Source organism: Rhinopithecus bieti, unplaced genomic scaffold (assembly GCF_001698545.2).
Source record: "Rhinopithecus bieti isolate Rb0 unplaced genomic scaffold, ASM169854v2 scaffold_83527, whole genome shotgun sequence".
Lineage (NCBI taxonomy): Eukaryota > Metazoa > Chordata > Mammalia > Primates > Cercopithecidae > Rhinopithecus > Rhinopithecus bieti.
The window spans coordinates 1210916-1224891 of record NW_016837625.1 but is presented as its reverse complement, the minus strand read 5'-3'; the positions used below and the strand labels follow the sequence as shown (position 1 = coordinate 1224891).

General features: G+C 43.1%; 1 protein-coding gene across 1 annotated transcript in view; it reads right to left on the bottom strand.

Moving 5' to 3' along the window:
- Positions 1 to 5908, bottom strand: part of DAAM1 (dishevelled associated activator of morphogenesis 1) — a 185936-nt gene extending 180028 nt beyond the window's left edge. The window contains 1 exon segment of the mRNA XM_017865861.1: positions 5751 to 5908. The gene's annotated coding sequence lies outside the window, so the exon portion shown is untranslated.
- Positions 5909 to 13976: the final 8068 nt, after the last annotated feature.

The window sequence follows — 13976 nt, the reverse complement described above, 5'->3', positions numbered from 1 at the left end:
CTTTTAACATAAATTGTTTATTTGGCACCAAATTTGCTCCACTGTAAAAATAAATAAAAGTATCTCTTCTGAGGTGGGGGGAAAAAGGTTTATTTTAATATCTAAGGCTATCCAATATTAGATTACATGTTTGACTACTGCTCAAGTGTTCATTATTTTCTTTTCAAAAGAGCTTTCACAATTTATGTTAAAAGACTACAGGGAAGAGGGAAGCTGAGAAATTATGGGCCCTCTTAACTCTCAATGCAGGCTTCTGTGGCCCTGTTTTGGGTGAGAAGATCTTTTATCAGATGAGGGATTCAACCCAGTGAAAAGTTATCTCACGTAACAAATAGGGTCTAATGCTGGACAGGCTCCAAATAGATTTAGAGCTGTAATATAAGAGCATTTCCTTTTTCAAATAATTTGTCTATCGTTTGCACAGCAAAAGAGAGCTCCAAAGTTTTATCATTTAAATACTCAAAAGCAACATTTTTAATCTCATGCAACATTTTCTGTTTCAGAAAATCAGGCTGTAAGAACCCATGACATGAAGAAGTCATTGTACTCTCAATTAACCCAGGACTTACTGACCCAGCACTGTCTGAGAATTAAGAGACTCAAAGGAAGCTGTGATTCCCCCAACTCCAGTTGCAGAGAAAAGAATAACATGCCAGAAAGTCAGAAACCAGACAACATCAGGATGTATAAAGAACTAGACTGCTTGGGTCCCTAACCTGGTCTGCCACTTACAGGCTGTGTGGCCTAAGCTGGGCAAGTTCTTTAACTTCTCTGTGCCTCAGTTTCCTCAACTAGAACATGGCAATAAAAGTATCTATCTTGTATAATTTTGTGGAGTCAATAACATAGCCCATGGAAAGTATTAGAAAGGGCTTGGCATGAGGTAGGCACCTCACATACAATATCAGTATCAAATTAGCTGTAAGTGGTGTGTGGTCAGGCTAAGTGCGTTAAGGAGGAAGGGCAGGGAAAGCTTCCTGGAAGCTGTGGCATCTGAGCTAGATATGAAAGCACAAGAGAATCCAGACACTCAGAGGGATGCACATTGCAGACGTGGACAGCCATTACTGCAGAAAGTCACAGAGTAAAAACCAGGGACACTTAAACATCAATGAGGAAAACAAGCTCCCCAAAGCTGAAGGTGTATTTGGCAACCCCAGATTAATTGGGAGTGATGGGGAAGGCTCTGTACACTTGTTGCTGTGCTTCTAGGACTTCACATTCAGTTCATTTTTAGACACATGTTCTATGTATGCAAACTTGTGAACTATGAATGCTAACTCTCCCCGAAATGCTCTGTTCTCCCCCTGCTCCTGGAACAGTGGAAAGGATACTAAAAAATTAAAAGGTAACCTTTTATTTCTGGAAAAAACAAAAAACAAAAACATCTGCTGGAGTGAAATACAGGTCACTAAAATCAACTTGAATCTCATGCTCGTCTGTCCCTGTTTCAGTGGGGCTACAAACAAGGTGACAGCTCAGAGAAAGGGGGTATGATTCAGATCCACGCTTCAACGCTGGTCTCTATCAGCAGCCTCAGCCACTCTAAATAATACAATCTACATAAAAGACAGTACACTTGCTAAGTGAATGAATCTTCAAGAGGGGTATCATCCACCCTAGCCCGATCTGTCAACCAGACATTACCTCCAAGCCACATACAGAAATACAGAAAATGCTCTCAGTACCAATTTCTTAAGTAGTACCTGTGCAATCAATTTCCTCTAAACTTTGAGGTCTTGAAACCACTACAACAGATGCTGTGCATATTTAAGATAGGTATTCATTTAGAAGATTACCTCTATCACCAAGTTAGAAATTGTAATACCAAAATAAGTCACCATATTCCTCATCCAAAGAGAAAAAAATCACAACAGAATATAGAACTTTCATTTTGACTGGTGTCCCCTCTAGAGAGAAAACAAGTTTGCTAACCCACGTTGGACACCTTGCTTTGTTTCGGGCAATATAAGGATAGACTTAACACTGGAAATACCAGAGCAGGGCTTGAAGCCAGGCAGGGCCCCACAGCAGTTACAAGCTCTGTGATTATTTCCTGAACCAAACACCTAAGGCACTCAAGGGTACCAAGCTTTGTTGGAAAAGCATGTTTCCTCTGGTCCAACAGCTCCAACTTTAAAGTGTTTTCACAGAAGACCTCAAGCTTCTCTTTATGCCATCTCCCAAATATTTACAAAATGAAACACTTTCAATCAGAACTGTTTTGTTTGTAAACACCTTATTTGTTTTAAGGACCATAGTGCCAACACTAAAAGCAGCCTTTTAAACAAAGTAGCTCAAAACCACACACACACACACACACACACACACACACACACACACACCCCTTAACACGCAGAACATGTCCACAAAACAAGAAAACCAGGATTCAAATTCCTTAGCACCTACTCATGGAGCTCCTGTAAGCACCACCCAAGGATGTGACCGACCACACCCTCTTCATTATCACACCTCCTCACTAATTTACTAATTTATGCTCCTGAAAACCCACAGAATCCGACTACTGGATGGTAACACGTTACAAATATTAGGCAAATGTTCTTTGCCATTTCTTTCACATCAACCAGCCTGAAACAACTGATCCTGTTTACAGAACGGCTCCACCTCAGGGGAGAGGACTATTGTCTCCCAGAAGAGCTGGGAGACACTGGTGGCCTGGCAAAAACTTCTAGGTATCTTTCTCTTGGTGCCTCTCCCTAATCACGTGTCATACACCTCCTGGGAAGATTATCTGGGCCAAGGATAGTGCAACTGAGAGAAATCTAGAAATGCCTGGTTCAAGGGTAATAAGAAATTGTAACTAGAAAGAAACAGTCTATGTGAGTGAATGTATTCTAAAAGCAAATAATTAGGAAATATGTCTATTTCGAATGCACAGAAGGCCTTTTATGCCGACAAGTTTTGGTTTATGATTAAATGAAACTGCTTGATAGAAAGGTAAGAGGAATGAATATTACCACAGATGACAGAACTATCAGTGGAAATAATACACACCTTGGATCGCCAATCATAGTTCTGCTAGTTAATATTCATTTAACAAATATTTATTAAAGACCTACAGATCAACGAACTGCTCTAAACATGCTGGGGAGATAGAAAAGGACAAAACAAAGACCCTACCTCAAGGAGCTTATAATCTAGTAGGGTAGACAAGCAGAAGAATGAAGGAAATTTTCATTTAATGATAAGTTCCAGGAAAAAAAAAGTGACAACTTCTGATCCTGTTTCCTCATGGGGATGTAGCTACCTACTTAAAATAAGATAGTGTCAACCACCAAGCACACAGCAATCCCAAGCATTTACCTGACTACAGATACACATGCACAGACACTCTCACATACACACCTTCCCCCCGAATTGCAACATCTGTGATAATGCACATTGGTATAAAATGCAAGCAGAGGGGAAACAAAATATTTGCATAAGTCAATTACACTTAATGCAATTAAAAATAACTGCACTCATTAGGAATCTATAAAAAGGCAAAACCTAAACCATTATTTATAATACTAAAGTATAACTAGAAGGGTCCAGATACTGGAATAATAGTAGTAGTAGTATAAACAGTATTACAAATAGTCACATAGCTGCCTTGCCCATATAACCCGATGGCACAGTATCAGAAGCTAGGTTTAAACCCTGAACTTCAGATAACTTTGAGGGGGAGAAAGGCGGAAGAAAAAGGACAATGACCAAGTCTATCTTAGAATCATAGGCTATTGCACCTAGAATTAACGTTAGGAAACGCTCTATAGCCTTTCCCTACATTACCAAAGAGAAAACTGAGGTCCAGAAGTCAAGGGTTAACCCCAGCGTGGAGTAGCTAGTGACTGACAGAGCCAGAGTAGGACCCAAGGCTCCTGGTTATGGCCCTGCATGCTTCGCCCTCAAGGACCTGCACCCTCTAGCCTGGCTTTAGATTTTATGAGAACCACAAGGGACTGCAGTGACTTCCAACCGTTATTAATTGTCCCTAATCACTTCCAATCAGCTGCACCTAGAGCAAATTGAGAGCCTTTACTGGTGACCAGGGAACTCTCTTTATGCAGAACAGGGAAGGGCGCCTTTCATGACAAAGCTGCCTCCAACACCATAAACTACCTTATTGGGGAAATGATGCGGCTAGCCCGAAAGGGGAAGAGATTTTCAAATTATAATTTTCAGAGTTTGCCTCAGGAAAAAGGCGCCAAACAATTAGTTTCAGGGAGGGAGGTGGTGTGCTGAGGTGTGGCACGGGGAAGGGAAAGGGGTCTAGAACTGTGTGCAAGCTATTTAGGAGAGAAAGGAGAGAGTCCCAGGCTGTGAAAGGGGCGAGGAAGAGAGAGCAGCTGGGCCAGGGCAAGCGTTTGACCACACCCACTAGCCACTCCCTCCCAGCTGCCCGCAGAGCCACATCGAATCGAAACAGCAGTGGCAGCAGCTAAGATTCCGAAGGCAGGAGTCGCCATGGCAACGGGATTCATCTTGCAGGCAACTCCGCTTCAATTCACTAGGTCCTGCTCGAATCTCAAGAAACTACCAGCTCTACGAGAGCAAAAACGGTCACGGGTGGCATTTGCTCTTGATGCCCTCCAGAAAGTGGAGATAAAGGAGAGGGAAACGGAGTTCAGGCATCACTAAATATGTTATGGGGCGAGAGGTAGCTCCGCAAAGCCAGGCCGTGAACAACTTGAGACCTTAGCAGGGTTTGATGAATGAGTAAACGAACAAATGAAGGTACTAGGGAAAGGGAAAGAACATCCAGAGGACTGAGAGCTCTGGGCCTCGTGCACATCTCCAGTCAAAGGGCAAGCCGATCACGAGCAGTTGGCTTTCAGCACCAGCTGGGTAAACCCGATTATCCAGCCCTTCTGCTCCACAGCCAGCCTAATCATTAGATTATCCGACACCCCCACCCCCGCGCCACCACCTCCTGGCCCAGGGCTTCAGGGCAGGCGCTTCGCCCCAGCCCAGGTGCTCTATGCCAAGGGACCGTGGAGACTGAGATGCGCCCTCTCGAAAGGGACGGGCGGCAGGAGCCCTCTGCAGTGCCTCACAACCGGATTCGCAGGCGGCGCAGCTTCCCCGGCCGCCAACACCCCGCTCTCCCTCCGCAAAGCCCGATCGCCCTTCTCTCTGTTTTGAAACATTTAGGTCCAACTTAGTCTGAATTACAGGCGCTCCGTCCCTTTCGAATGGGACTGGAAGTGAGGGTGCCAGGGGTACTGGGGGCTCTGCTCGGACGCGAACGAGTACACGAGTCCCTCCTTCCCTGTCGCCACCGCCGTGTCCACCAAGCCTGCCTCGGGGTTCTCCCTCTCGAAGCCCCCGGGCCGGGAGCTCCCGGACGCCGCTGCAGTACCCGCGGCCCCAGCCCCGGGGAGCCTGCAGCAAGGCAGCGAGTGTTACCCCGCCGGCTCCCCGGCCAGCCGGGCGCCTTAGAAAGAAAGAAGGGAGGGACCCCGTCCTTGGGGGCGTCTTCCTCCCTGCTGCCACGGTTTGCGTTGCGCTGCAGCCATTTTCCCACCCCCAGCTAGGCAGCCGAGAGCTGTCTCGGTCCCGTTCCCACCCAGACCCAACCTGAAGGACGGGTTTAATATTTACCTACCGGCCCGGGAGCTCCGGGGAGCCAGCGGGAGGGCGCGCCGCGAACTCAGCGCCCGGCCCACGGAAGCACGCCCACCCCCGCACCACTGAGCGGTGCCACTTAATGAATGAGTGCGGCGGGCAAGGAGGCGCGTCCCCCTTACCTGAGCAGCCCCTGCATGCTGGAAAGGCGGCTCTGCACTCTGGGTACAATGGGATCCGGTTAAACAGTTTCCTTCACAGCCGCTCGTAGGTTACTAACTCGCAGGTGACATCACCCTCTCCTCGCCTGATAGGATACAAAGTGGCTCCCACTGCGCATGGACGCTCCGGTAGGGCGCGCAGACTCCTGGGAGTAGTAGTTCCAATCTATTAGCTGGGCCGGGACAGCTTTGCTGTTGGGACTCGTGGAACTACACCTCCCGACATACTCCTCGGCTCTTCTGCCCCGCCCCTTTTCCCTCCCCCTTCAGGACCCGCCCCCTCCCAGACTTACAGCCTTGCAGTGTTAGCGGTGGTTGTTCCGAACCCGAGCTGCGGACCGCACGGGAGAGTGGGAGGGCTGCCCTGTGGTCGAGCCTGTTGACTTGACCTCTAGTCTGCCCGGCGCGGGCTCTGAAGGATCGGAGGGGTCCGGGGCTCGCGTGATCCGGCCAGGCTCGCTCTAACTGGTCTTTCTTGGTCCCTGTTGGGAAGGGACGATTAAGACTTTTCTGCCTTCCCCAGGCGTAGCAGCTAATTCAGAGGACTTAGTGTTTTCTGGGTTAAGTACGGTCCTTGAATTCTCCCCGCTCAACACTTCCCAGAGGATGGGGCGACGCCGGTCCCAAAGCGGAGGAATCTCCTTGTATCCCACTTGGCTCAATTCACCTTTATCTTTTCTCCTCCCCGTTTAACGGAGACAAGGTGACCAGTCAGAACGCAGGGAACCACTTAGTAGGCTGAGCTGACAGAATAACGGAGGTTGTCACTACCAGAAATGCGGTGTGATAGACTAGACAGTCGCCGCAACCCTCCGTCAGGGCGCTGCTGCTGCTGCTGCAAAGATAATACTATCGCGCAGCCATGCTTTTGTTCATCCCTGCAGCGGACTTCCCGCCCTGGTGACTCTCCACTCCCAGGAAGAAAACGTCTTGTCTAAAGTTTTAATAAATTGTGTATCTATGTATACACATGTTTTTAAATACACCACACTCTCCCTTCATTTTCCATACCTTTCTTTTCAAATATTTTTATAAAGACATTAAACCAAACAACATCGTGCCGTTCAAGAATTGCCCTGCTCTTAACACAACTAAATGTTTATTTAAAGGTAAGCAGAAGGTGTGTAGCAGAATTCTGACTTTAGGCAGGTTGTAAATACATAATTTTTTCCGTGGCATTTTTCATTATTCAGTGAATACCAAGTGTCTTTTAATATGAAAAGAATCAATGCATTTAGTTACTCGAGTTGTAAATGTAAATTTTAATGGCATTTGATGTTTCTCAATTCCATATAAGGATCAGCTCACATACCCGTTCCACTAGCAAAATCTGTAGAAGACTGTGCATCTTGTGAAAAACAGGTTCACAATTAAGATTTCAGACAACTCCCTACTGAAGTGTTGGTGGAACTCTTCTTATTCATTTTCTCCTTTGATTCTGCAACACTAAGTTGGGTTCAAGTGAAAAAATATTTATGAAACTAGTTGAGGATCTCAGGGGAGAGGAAATGCTTTGTTTTGCTCAGAGATGTTTAGCGATGAATTCTGATTTTCTTTTAACAAGCCTGTTCTTTATAGGCAAGACCCACTTTCCTCCCCTGAAAGAAGATAGCTTTGAATGTTGCTCTTCTGTCCTCAGCTATTTGGTCCATTTCAAATATTATCTAAAATGAACCCTGACAATATAAATATTCCCCTGGCCATCAGATCAGGGGTATAATCACTGATACTCTAACTAATGGGTAGACTTAATGTAATGCAGTTCATGGTGGAAAAATATTCAGAGAGAAACTTGACCTGGGATGATTCTAAAGGCTCTTCCAGTTTTATAACTGTGTAAAGCTTTTAGATTGAAACATAATCAGTGAGCCTGAAATTTATTGAGTCAATAAATTGAATGTGGAGCCTTTCTGTTAAGACGGGGCTTATCCTTGTAGATAAAAGTATGTTATTGAGGCACACTCTGAGGAGTAATTTTAATGGAGAAATCACCTTACAACAAGTTCTCTTAGCTCTTCAGTAATGAAGGAGAAGATGCAGTCTGTCTGAAAACAAAAATTCCATTTTCTTTAACAATATTATAGGGATGTGCCGTGTGACATAATCATCTGTGTATAAAGGACAGCATACACAATAGACTGTAAGCACATAAATGTGGAGAAGTGCACATGTGAACTGCTCTTCCTATCAAATAGCTATAAATATAGATAATAGATATAGAAAGAGGGCATTGTGTTTGGAAAAATTCTTTGCAAGTGGTGATGGATTTGAACTGATCCCTGCACAGTTTCATTGACAACCAAGGGAAACAAAGGCGGCTCTTTAACATAAGAAATACAGTCTGTAGAACTAGTAGCAGAGGAAGCTTAACCACTTCTATGGAGACAGAAGGGAACTCACACACACACTCTCACTCACTTTCATACACAATCATTGTGCATGTCTGCATTTAATTTTTTCTAGGCGGCCAAGTAGTCTCATAAATCATCAAAGATACGCACTCTGTCTAGCTAATTGATATTATCAGTCAAAATGGGTTTCTTTACTTTCTATCTTTTCATTTTACATAACTGCTGCTGTTCTGAAGACCTTATGAAAAGCCCTGCCTCATCCCATAATTGTGGCCTATTAATTAGGAACCTGTGAGACCACTAAGAATAGATTTAATTGACAGTCTATACAGGTAGGGGAAGAGGAGAAGGCACCAGGAAGCGATGATCTTTTAAAATCACCTCTGTCAGTGCTGGTTACAAGGTTTTACTCTAGATATTGAATTTTAGATAAGGGAGGAAATGAGGTATCAACAGAGAGAAAGAATTGAAAGTTTGTAGCCTTGCGTGTACTTTCATGCAATAGCTTGGTGTTTTGCAACAATCAAGGTTGTATACTAAGTCCAGGTTTGGGATTGTGCCATTCCATTATTTGTGATCCATGTTACTTTGCATATTTGTGTTATTTATTCTGTCTGAGCCTGTTTCCTTATTTATAAAATAAGGTTAACAATAATATATATTTCATGAGGTTTTTGAGGATTAAATTAAATGAGGCATGTAAAATATTTTCAAACTGAAAAGCACTATACAAATGTTAGTTCTTGATGTCATTTGCAATTTTCCCAAAAGATTATCTCAGAAATGTCACGCCTAATTATGGAACAAGGTAATAAAACCCATTTAAATTAAAATTCTTATTAACAGAGACTATTGGAAAGAATATAGCATGCACATATTATCTCACTCTAATTAGTAAGTAGGCAAAATGTACTTTGTAGACTAAAATGAGAAATTCAGGGTTGAACAGTGCCAGTCCTTGACTTGTTCTCAGATCTGTATGTTGTTCTTCTTCAGCATCCCCTACTGTCCTCAGTAACATAGGGGCTTTTCCCAAGCTTCCCAGCATGGAGAGGCACTGCTGGGGGATTGGAGGCATGAGGAAGGGAGAAGCTAGGGAATTTCTTCCTCAGAGGTGCATTAGGGTGATGTTTCTGGCAGCATTTTCCCTGTTGGACTGGTCTGTTGTGGTTCCAGCTTCTTTCAGGTCACCCTGGCCTAGTAACACCACCTTCTCCCTTTGTCCCTCCTGCATAGCAGTAGAGATAGCTTCCTGCTCTTGCTAATCTCTGCGTTGGGTGTTTGGCTTCGCAGATCTTCTATCACAGTATGGCCCATTCTCTGGACCACATTATCTCAGTTTAAATACTTCTTAGGATCGTTTCTGGTTTTTTGGTGGAACACTTTCACTGACATACTCATGCTTTAGTTAAAGTTCTTTTAGGGGCAGACCACAAAAATTTTCTATGGCCAGTTTATGCAAAACAAAGAATGTAATGGGATTTATTGGAAGGATTAAACAATCAAGGCTCAAGACAAACAGGAACCCAACAAACGAGGAACCTAAGCACTGGTAGTTTTCAGACCTTCTCTCCAGAGCACTGGTCTACAACACTGGGACTCCGAGCTCTTTGTTCCAAATTTCAAATTCCTGAGAGAAGCTTATTATCCTATGTCAGGCAACAGTCCCTGACTTCATTATCTACAGCTGTGGTTCTTAAAGTACAATCCCCAGACCAGCAACATCAGTATCACCTGAGAACTTGTTAGATATGCAGATACTTGGGCCACACCTACACACCTACTGGAAAAGAAGTTTTAGGGATGGGTCCCCACCACCTGTGTCTTCACAAGTCCGCCAACTGATTCAGACACACTTGAACGTTTTTGAACCACGGATCTACAGCAAGCATAACAAGATTGTGTGGCTCAAATATGACCACTCAGGACCTATCCCCGTGTGTCTGGGAGTCTTCCCAAAAAGGAGAAAGTGTGAACCTGGAGGCCACCCCAAGAGGTGTCAGGTAAAGCTGGTAAATCTATCAGGATCTTAATGGTAAAACTTGGTTCTTCCTGAGGGAGAGGACTTTGTAGCATTCTGAGCCAACTATTCAATTTAGTCACTAAAAAGGCACTTGGAAGAGATTCATTTCACTGTGTTTAATTGAGAGCTCAGAAAAACTGACAAACCAGCATCGGAAAAGAACAAGGGAGATGGAATAATACAGAAATGTGAGAATGGCAGCAATAGGCACAGTAAGAGGAGGGGTGAAAATACCTCCAGCCACCCAAAACTCTCTCCAGACCAATCTTATTTGAACAGCTCCTTGGAGTTCAGAAAGAGAAACTCTCCGTTAACATATTTTAGCAGGTCTTCCTGTATCAGCTTCTTCATAACTGGCTTACTCTTAGCCCATCTGTGAGACATGCGCTGTTCAATTCTGTAGTCACTGGCCTCATGTGGCTACTTAAATTTCAATTAATTAAAATTGATAAAAATTTAAAACTCAATTACTCAGTCACAGTAGCCACATTTCAAGTGCTCAAGGGCTGTGTGAGGCCAGTGGCTACCATACGGGACATCACAGATACAGAGTATTCCCATTACTTCTTCGGAAAGTTCTATTGAACAGCACTGCTACACACTCTTTCACTAATGACTGTTTAGATTCTTTCATGCTGAAACCCACTTTCTTTTCTTCTTCTTCCCCAAGTCAAATTCCAAAGAGAGAGAAAATGAAGAGACAAAGAGAAAGGATATATAATTGCTCTAGTTCACTAACTGAAGTTTGAACATATAATAAATCACTGGTCACCATGAAAAAGACAGCCCAACTAATGCTTAAATTCATGAGTCAGCAGGAATATATAAATTAAGACTATAATGGGATACGACTACATACCCATCACGTTGGTTAAAATTAAAAGGACCAACTATACTAAGGATTGCCAAAGATAAGAAGTCTTACACTGCTAGTGAAACTGTAAACTGGTAAAACTGCTTTGGAAAAATCTTTGTTAGTATTTGCTAAGCATGAGCCTACACATCCTTCATGGCTGAGCAATTTCACTGCTAGCAATATACCCAACAGAGTTGTGTATACGCGTTCACCAAAAGACACCTATTCAAATGTTCATAGTTATGCTATTCATATATTCATATATATATTCACATAGCCTAGGGTTGCCATGCAATATCTGGGATATACTTACACTAAAAATATTATTTATTGTTTGTCTAAATTCAAATTTAAGCAGACATTAGGTATTTTTATTTGCTAAATCTGGCAACTCCATGATAACCCCAAACTAAAATCAACACAGTTGCTCATCAACGGTATAGTGGATAAATAGATTGTGGCATAGGCACATAATACTGTATCACAGGGGTTGCCAAACTGTTTTCTGTAAGGGGCCAGATAGTAAATATTTTAGGCTTTGAGGGCCATATGATCTCTGTTATAATTACTCAATGCTGCCATTGTAGCATGAAAGCAGTCGTAGACATAAAGGAATGAGTATGGCTGTGTTCCAATAAAGCTTTATTTACAAAACAGTCAGCTGGCCTATAAGCCTGTAAGCCACAGTTTGCCAACCCGTGCTATCTGGCTATGAGAATTAACAAGTTATGTCTACATGTGAAAATTTGGAGGAACCGCACCAAAAACATTGAGTAAGAAGAGTGTATACTGTATGATTCCACTTACATAACATTTTTTAAAGAGGTAAAGCCATTGATAGTGTTAGAAGACAGAGTAACAGTTATCTTTAGGAGATAGTAATAGAAGAGAGCATGAGAGGTCTCTGGCATGCTGGTATTGCTCAATTTTTTTATCTGGGTACTGTTTATGTGGCTACTTTATTTTGTGAAAATTTATGCTGTACACTTAAGATTTGTGTCCACTTATATATATACTTATTAAAATAAAATATTTATATGAATTAAAAACTAGGCCAAATTATCTCAAGATCATTCCCATAAGAAATTGTTTTATGAATTCTGGTACCCAAGTTTTTTTTATATTTTCTAATTATAATGGTTATTCATGTCTTTTGTAAAGAATTTAGAAAATATTGCTACTTAAGGCCGTAAAAATCACCCATGAGCCAACAAACGAGGGAGAAATATTAACATTTCTCCCTCCACTCCCCGCCATCTCCCTCTCATTGGATGTTTTTACATCATTAGCATTTTGATTGCTATGTGATATTTTATTTTGGGAAGATAAGCATTTGTTCTTGTTATTTAGCTTTTATTTCATAATTATAAACTTAACTCTGTAATCCAGCTAGACTTAGAGGGGAATAAGGAAAATATGGAACCCAAAGAATTGCAACAAGAGCACAAAGATAATGGGCATTGCAAGCAGATGGGATGGAGGGATAGTCTCTTGAGCTACAAAAAGAACAGTGTGGTGGTTAAGATAAAACACAAGCCAAATTTATTAGACCTGTCCACAGCTGGCAATGGCCATCTTCTTGTTGGTCTTGCCATTTCTGGACCCAAAGCACTCTGTGCCTTCCAAGATATTCCTTCCCTCTTTACCTTGCCAAAAAACCACATGCTTGCCATCCAACCACTCAGGCCCAGCTGTGCAGATGATAGACTGGAACCGTTTATGTTGGGTTCAGAATTTGCTATGGACAAGATGCCAGGACCTGTATGTGTTAGGATGAAGTTCTCATCCTCAAATTTTTCCCCACAGATGAACTTGTGTCAGTACCACTAAGGCATGTGAAGTCACCATGCTGGCATAAAACCCCTGGAATAATTCTGTGAAAGCAGGAATACTTCTTTTCTCTCCAGTGCTCAAAGATCTGGGGGGTTAGGACTCTAGTATATGAGTCAACATATGAATTGGGTGTGGGGGAATACAATTTGACCCATAATAGCCAGAGTACAAAAGTTGTCTGCTATCTTTGGAACTCTGTCTGCGCACAGCTCAAGGAAGGAGATGTGGCCCCAGGGCTTGCCGTCCACTGTGATGTGGAAGAACAATGTGGCTCTATAGCATATGTTAGGTGTATTGGTTTGCTGGGGCTGCTGTAACAAAGTACCACAGAAATGTATTGTCTCACCATTCTGAGGGCTACAAGTCCAAAATCAAGCCCTGTCTGCAGGGTTGGTTCCTTCTGAGTGCTATTGAGGAAGGATGTGTTCCAGGCCTCTCTCCTTGGCTTGTAGATGGCCATCTGCTTTCTATTATTCTCCTTCTATGCATGCCTATCTCTGTGACCAAATTTCCCCTTTTTATAAAGATACCAGTCATACTGGATTAAGACCCATCCTGTCCAGGGGCAATGGTCCATGCCTGTAGTCCCAGTGCTTTGGGAGGCCGAGGCAGAAGAATTGCTTGAGTTCAGAAGTTCAAGATTAGCCTGGGCAACAGCAAGATCCCATTTCTATAAAAAATACAAAAATTAGCCAGGTTTGGTGGTCATGCCTGTGGTCCCAGCTATTTGGGAGACTGAGAAGGGAGGATCACCTGAGCCTGGGAGGTTGAGGCTACAATGAGCTGAGATCATGCCACTGCACTCCAGCTTGGGTGACACAGTAAAACCCTATCTCAAAAAAAAAAAAACCAAACCAAATAAACAACAAAAGACCCACCCTAATGACCTCAATTTAATTTGACCACCTCTGTAGAGACCCTATTTCCAAATAAAGACACACTCTAAGATCCTGGGGGTTAAGACTTTAGCATATGAGTCAATATATGAATTGAGTGTGGGGGAATACACCTCAACCCATAATACTCAGTTAACAGAAATAAGGGAAAACTGGCTTTCTAGGTCTCAGCACCGGTGTTTTAGATATAACATCTATGTCATAGTCACATAGATGTTAAAGCTGTTG